This window comes from Mya arenaria, chromosome 9 (assembly GCF_026914265.1).
Source record: "Mya arenaria isolate MELC-2E11 chromosome 9, ASM2691426v1".
In the NCBI taxonomy this organism is placed as follows: Eukaryota; Metazoa; Mollusca; class Bivalvia; order Myida; family Myidae; genus Mya; species Mya arenaria.
The window spans coordinates 69,873,660-69,881,655 of record NC_069130.1 but is presented as its reverse complement, the minus strand read 5'-3'; positions in this window follow the sequence as shown (position 1 = coordinate 69,881,655).

Here is a 7,996-nt window from a genome sequence, read left to right as displayed (position 1 = left end):
TCATAGCCTTGGCGTTGTTGTCGTCGATATATTGTCTCAGCGTAGGCTTCGATGCCGTCAATGTAATGTGATATCCTTTGCGTCGTTGCCGTCGACGATTGTCATAGCCTTGGCGTTGTTGTCGTCGACGATAATCATAGCATTGGCGTTGTTGTCGTTCACGATTGTCAAGGGACAAGCCCAGAACAATAGTTTTAACCAATTTTCTTCAGTTCATTTTTAAGTTAAGAAATGATATGAGACTCGTCAATTAAGATATTAACACCATATCTAAGTTTAAATTGTTTGGTACTTTATTGCTTATGCTACGTTTACACTATGTTCCCGGTGGCCACGGCAGCCCCGTTTCAGACCACCGTGGAGAAAACGGGATAAACGTGAGACAGCGCGCGGGAACGAGATATGCAAACGTGACAGACCGTTATTGCCGTGCATGCCGGGCCAGAATTTTAAACTGTCAAAAAAATTGCCACGGCAGCCACGGTGTGGATGAGAAACGTAGTAGGTCGTAGTAAAACGGGGTAAACACAATGACACGTGACAGTACGTAATAGGCCGTTACACAATATAAATCGTCCGTAGGGGGGCGGGGGAATCATATGTTATCACCGGAATCTGAAGTTCCTTTCCAGTTTTGTAACGTTGTGCTTCGTTTTGTCACGGTTTTCACGGCAAGTAATTGCTGTTGCTAGGGGGATTTTTTATACCGTGGACACAAACGCAATCCAAAGCTCTGCGGTGTTCGCGTTCGATGCATAGGAGGTCTTGACAAAACGTGGAAAACGCATCAGACCTGGATGAAGACGTGAACAACGTGAGGGGTCCCATCAGAACGTATCGGACCGGGACGCAACGTACATGCATCCCTGGTAGTCCGCGTCCGGACCTTAGTGCGCCTTCGACGAACCACTTTTTCGTCCCTTAGGCTTGTCACGGTTACCTTGATAAAACGTGAGGAAACTTAACAACCTAACAAAACTTGTTTATGGAGACAAAAATGGCCAAAATCCCACGGCGCAATACGTTTCGGCCAAACGGGGCTGCCGTGGCCACCGGGAACATAGTGTAAACGTAGCATTATTAATGTACTCGGATCATGTTTATCATGTGAACAGATAAATAATTACACTACCTGTTGATATTTATTTCGTAAATTACAACTAGTGTTCTGTCATTAACGACAGCGTGTCTACGAACTTATCACTAACCCTTGTACATTTATATTGAATATCACCATTTTGTCATTCTTTCATTGTTTCATATCTCACAGATGAATTCACTACTTGATTCGCAAGAAAAATCTACCCATCCCAAGGTATTCATCGCCATACAGTTTTCACCTCGCTCACCGTTCGGCTCACCGATGTTCCAGCCAGTGTACGTCATCTCCTCGCCGGTTGACCATACCCACTTATTCTCCTCAACCTCATCGTTACCACCTATCAACGCGAAGTTAATGTTCTTGCCGTCCAGGTAGTGTTTCAGTGCTTCATCCTCTTGCTGGCTAGTGATAGTGGCTAGGTGAGCTCCCAAAATCACACACTGGTTCTGTGCTATCTCGTGTGGCTGGTTCTCGGTAACCAGGAGGTAGCAGGATCCGTTAAACTCTAACCAGTTGTTGCTGGGACAGGCCTGCCATGAAATAAGGTATTTAAAAAAGTCGAAAGAAAAATAAAAAAAATATTGCAACATTTTCAATCATAATGTTTCCATTCTCGGCTATGTCTGATTACAATTGTTATGAAGTGAATATAAAATTAAAATGTTTTTTAAGATTTTATTAAAAATGATAAAGATAGGAAAGTACGTTTTGACCAAATCAACTATTAACATTGCTTATTTATTTCATATGTTAGTGCATTGAACTTTGCCAGACGATAAAATAATGTTTCGATTAATACATATATATTATAAGTAACAGGACTAAGGCATACTCAAATAAATTCCGGCAAAAGATAATTTACGGAAGCACAAGTATACAACCAATGTAGGTTAATAACAGTGATTGTTTGGTTTTGTGTTCGAAGTCATTGGCGTTGACCCTGCACCACTGAACCGGGCTTTTGTTTAAACGTTCGACTACTATAACGTAATCTTTTGTCAATTGACAGTTCATGGAAGCTACAGTGACAAGCCCCTTATCAAATTTCCCACGACTCTCCTCTTTAGAGACCGTGCATACAATTAGAGGAAAGTGAGCGCAAAAAGTTGGCGTATTGTTTCCAATGAAAACGTCCAAAGTATCTGGGCTTTTTAACTTTACTGATTTATAAAAAAAACAACATTATATAAGGTGCAAAAATGCATCTGCGGTTTTGGATGTTGTAAGGATTCCCGATATCTTTATTTAGAACGATCATGTTTCGTTAAAACATTTTTTACAATGTTTGTATTGTTTCACAACTATACTATTCAAGTGTGATTGGAACAATCGTGTTACAATATTGCAATTGCTGTTACGTCCCGTTAATAAGCTGTTATTTAGATTTTGCGGGTCACAAGTTTTACGAGTTTCTTACGTCATAAACATGTAGTTCCGATGAAAACGCATTCAATAGACCTTGTCGATGATAGTTAAGGCAAGGCATTAGTCAAGATCACTAGATAGGTGTTTCCGTGGTTACGCATGCTGGAGATGGCCTGCGAAATGTTTTTTCCAACATCGTGTTGCTATTTTATCCTGTTATAAATCAATCATAGTCCGGATATTTCCGTGATTATTCGGAATGTTTCTAAAATAGTGTGACTAACGGCGAGCATGTGCTTGAACGAGTTGTCTCGCTTGATAAATGCAGTCGTCGATAAAATTTATTCATATTTAATCATTCAAATGATTTAATGAAATACCATTCCTGGATGTTGTCGAACAGAAATAATATACAATACTGATAATACATGCTTTTTGAGGAAAAGCGATTGTTATAAATAAATATGCAAAATGGTCATAAGACATGCGCAGTCAATCTCATTAGACCATGCCCCACGTTTTTTCGGAAAAAAAAACACAATAAAAACTCATACTTCTTTTGAATGTTCCTACTGCTTCCAACCGGATTCTGCTCTATGGATGAAATTAAAGTTTATAACACTCTCGTAGCTTTTTTAGGTTTGATACAGTGTTGAAATTTGCTTGAGAAAATTAACACACAAGTTTTTGTGATACTCCTTTTGTTGTATCGTTCCAAAGTAATGGCGATTACTTCGCAAGGGACAGATAACATAAACTAGTTTTATTTACACATGTTTAGCTTAGTGCATTCGAACGAAAACGATTTCGACAGATAAATTAAAAAACCCAAACAAATTTTAATAGCTACTCTTTGGATGAAGAACTGATCTGCGTCGATAAAACCGTCACTAATTTTAACCAATAGAAGGGATTCCAGCAAATAAGTGATTTATATTTATATGAAGTAACAGCATTTGTACAATCTGAGCCTTACAAGAAGTATTTTGAAATAACTTCAAAATTCAAAGTATATTCCGTTATGTTCCAAATATAAACTGGTAAAACAAAATAACTTTTACCAGAACTCACTGACAAATCCCAATTGTTACCGAGACTTTGTTTACATAACATATAAATATGACTGACATAACATGATGGAGTTCCTTCACTCCTGTACAAACCTTACGAAACATGCGCCATTCAGAGTCAAAGGCTGCCTCCGGAGAGGTGAGGATGTAACGGGCCGCAAGCAGGTGGCAAATGCGTTTCGTCACGTGGTAGCGTACCCCGCTGCAGACGCCAACTTTGTTGAGGGAACACCGGTACACACACACATGTAAGCTCGCGGCATAGTCCTCTAGCAGAAGAGTGCCGGATATGGCGGATGTTGCCTCAAATCTATCAAACGCGTATTGTCCAAGACAAACGTGGCCGGCCAAAAAAATAATTAAATCCACAATTATTATACGCATGGCTGGCAACTTATTTTTTTTTAGTAAAGTGTCCTGAAATCTCAAGGATTTAATACGTTTTCCAAGAACTAACTATGTCAGTTTAAATTCAAATGTCGGTCGTTTATAGGCAGAACTATGATTTTAGTATAGCAAATAACTTTGGTCACTGTTAATAACGTCATTTATTTGCCTTTTTATATTCATCCTGTAAAAGCTATTAAATTACTTTTTTAGATCTTTACTTTTTATTGTTTACGGATATTGACATTACCCGCTGGCAGATCTTGTTATAATTCCTCTTGACTATTCGTTTGTAATTAACCAATCACGTTATTGACTTTGTATTGGTCAACTAATAGCAATCCACTTAATTTAATCGTTTTTTACTGTCACTTTCACGAACAGTGATGGCAGATAACGCGTCCCGCTGAAAAAAGCTGAAGAGTCTATAAAGAGAAAAGTAAGGCTAATGTATACAGTGCCACCGTACTTGTAATATAATCAAATGTTTAGAACTGATATAACAAGTATTGTAAGCAATTGACATTTCTTTATTCTAGAAAACCACACACCACACCGAACACCACACCGTACCACACCGAACACAACACCGCACACCGGACCGCACAACACAACGCACTTCACAAAACATACAAAACCGCACGGCACCGAACACCACACCGTACACCACACCATACCACACCGAACACAACACTGCACACCAGACCGCACAACACACCGCACTTCACAAAACATACAAAACTGCACTGTACCTCACACCAAACCGTTAACCAAACCACACCAAAGACAACAACGCACACAACACAGCACCGCAAACCAGACCACACCGCACATTACACAGCACACCACACCGCCCACCGAACTGTACACAACACCGCACACCGAACCGCACATTACCCCGCACACCACACCGTACACAACACCGCACACCGAACCGCAAACCACACCACAAACAACACCGCATATCACACCGCACAACATTCGCACTCCAAACAACATACAACACCTCACCGCACTGCACACCACATCGAACACCACACAGCACAACACACCGTATTAGACACAACATACAACACCTTACCGCACTGCACACCACATCGAACACCACACCGCATTAGACAGAACATACGACATCGCACCGCACACCACTCCGTACACCACACCACACCACATCACACAAAACACAACACCGCACACCACACAACGCACGACATCGTACACCTCACATAACACCGCACATCATACCGTAGACAGCACTGCACTCGACACCGCACATCACACCTCACACCACACCGCACTTCCACCGGACACCACAACGCACATCACACCGAACACAGCACCGCAAAACACACCGTAGACAGCACCGCACATGACACCGCACACCGCACCGCACACCACAACGCACACAACACAGCATCGTGCCGCACACAACAATTAACGGTACACCGCGACGCACATCGTACCGTACACCACAACGCACACCACACCGCACGCCACACCGCATAGTACGTTTTTATCTATTTTGCTTTTTGAAATAAATTATTATAAATAATAATAAATTGACATTATTTCAAACAGCTTGTTGTTAGCCATACTCCTTATAATACTATAATAATAGTAATTCATATCGCTATTCTTTATGAAGTTTGACGACTTGTTTCTAACCACCTGTACGTTGGTATTCAACAGTAAAAAGATAAAGCATTCCAATAAAAGAAATACGTTTGAGGGAGCCATAAGGATTTGTGCATGATTTGTGTATTTGGGACCGAGTAAATTGCTCGACTCCTTGACATAATTAGGTTTCGATGCGGCTTAGGTATGTTTTATATGAAAATAGAAGGAAAAAAGTTCGGGACCAAGCTCCGACCTCGAGGGAACGCCGGTTCTCGAACGACCGCTTGTTCGAACGACCGCAGTTTTCCTGTACTGTTAAAATCACAAAGGAAGTATTAAAAGCTACCTCAACAATTACTTTATATTGAATTTTTAATGTCCGAAAACATATTCATAACAAATATGAGTAAAAGATTGATCGATAATAAAAAGTTTTATCAAGCAACCTTTTGTGTACTTGTAGCTATGGGAAAGACCTCAATAAGTATTGTGAATCGAATTAATTTCAAATAGTTGCTTAAATAGGTCCGCACGTAAACACATATGAAAGAAAATGAACTCTGCTCTTTCGAAAGATACAAAGGACATTTGTCTTTATAAAATATGTTTTAATTGCTTATGTGCAATATTTTGCGCTTTCATTGGCACATACTTATGTAACCTGTCCCTTTTATTTATTTACTGAAAACGATCACAAAATTGACGCATTGCACATTGAAGGCTTAGTATACATTGATTAAAAAATAAACTGGGAAATGAACAGTTTTGTACTACATTAATCATACATCATCAAACATACAGGAATGTCAAGTAAAACACAGCAACCACGTGTAAGGATCTCGAGTTGGACAAACATTTTGAAATCAAGTAGTTAAGTCTCCAACATGGCGAGAATACGTAGCTATTAAATTTGTTGGAGATTCGCTAACTTATTTTTTGGCGCATCAAACGATAAAATGGTTTTCTGAAAACTGGGCACAGTCGCTTGTATCGAACGGCTCCGTGCGCATTGGAATATAAACACGTGTATTGGATATATTTCTATTTTGTATCAAGAATCAAATGGTCACTCCTTCCAAAATGGAATGGATTCCAAGTACAAGCATTATCTATAATTAAAACACCAGTACAGATTTAAAAAAAACAAAACAACCAGGTTGTACGTAAATGATGTCATGAAATTGGAACTGAAATTGTGGATATTGATAGACAGGGTATCTGATATGCTGAAAAGTTCACGTCTGCCCATCATGCGAAATTGAAAATGTTTTATTCCAGATACTGGGGTGCGTTTCAGATAGATTTTACGATCTGCCATTATCGTAAATTTACGATCATAATAACGACCAACTTAGCGATAATCATAAAGGCGTTTCAGAAACGTCTCGTAAACTCTCCGGTCGTACGTAAAAAAATAACGATAAAGCACAGCGTTAAAGCGAGTGACCCAGTCTGAAGTGAAATGACGTAACGTCATATTAACCTGATGAGCGCACCTGTCTTTTTTTATTAATGATAATAATAATAATAATAATAATAATAATAATAATAATAATAATAATTTTTATAATGATTGACACAAATGATACAAACTCGTGGTCTCTATTCTGCTATTTATGTTACATTTGTATCTTAAGTACATCATCATCCGGGATTTTTTGTGATGGAGGCAGTGGCGGGTTCCGACGCTCATTTTAAAATTTGTGTAATAATAATGAAAATTGGACAACAACAAAATACGTTGTTTTTTCAGGCTGGTGATTTTAATTTAAATTCGTCTTTGATAAGTGAAATATTATAGTATGCGTATTATGAATGTTCTGTAAAGCAAATGCAATTGTGCAGAATGGTGCTGATGATGATAGTCACGATGATGCGACGACTACGGCAATGATAATTTAATAATAATAATAATGCGACAACGACTCTATCATGATAATGCAATGACGAAGATAGTGATAATGCGGCGACGACACTATCATGATGATGCAATGACGACGGTAGTGATAATGCGGCGACGACACTATCATGATGATGCAATGACGAAGATAGTGATAATGCGACAACGACACTATCATGATGATGCAATGACGAAGATAGTGATAATGCGGCGACGACACTATCATGATGATGCAATGACGAAGATAGTGATAATGCGGCGACGACACTATCATGATGATGCAATGGCGACGATAGTGATAATGCGGCGACGACACTATCATGATGATGCAATGGCGACGATAGTGATAATACGGCGACGACACTATCATGATGATGCAATGACGACGATAGTGATAATGCGGCGACGACGACGACGAATATTATGAGTATTATAATGATAATGCGACGACGACGACTAAGATGATGATGATAATAATAATGATGATGCACCACGGCAATGATACTAATTATGATGTGACGATGACGACAATGATCATGACGAGATGATGATATG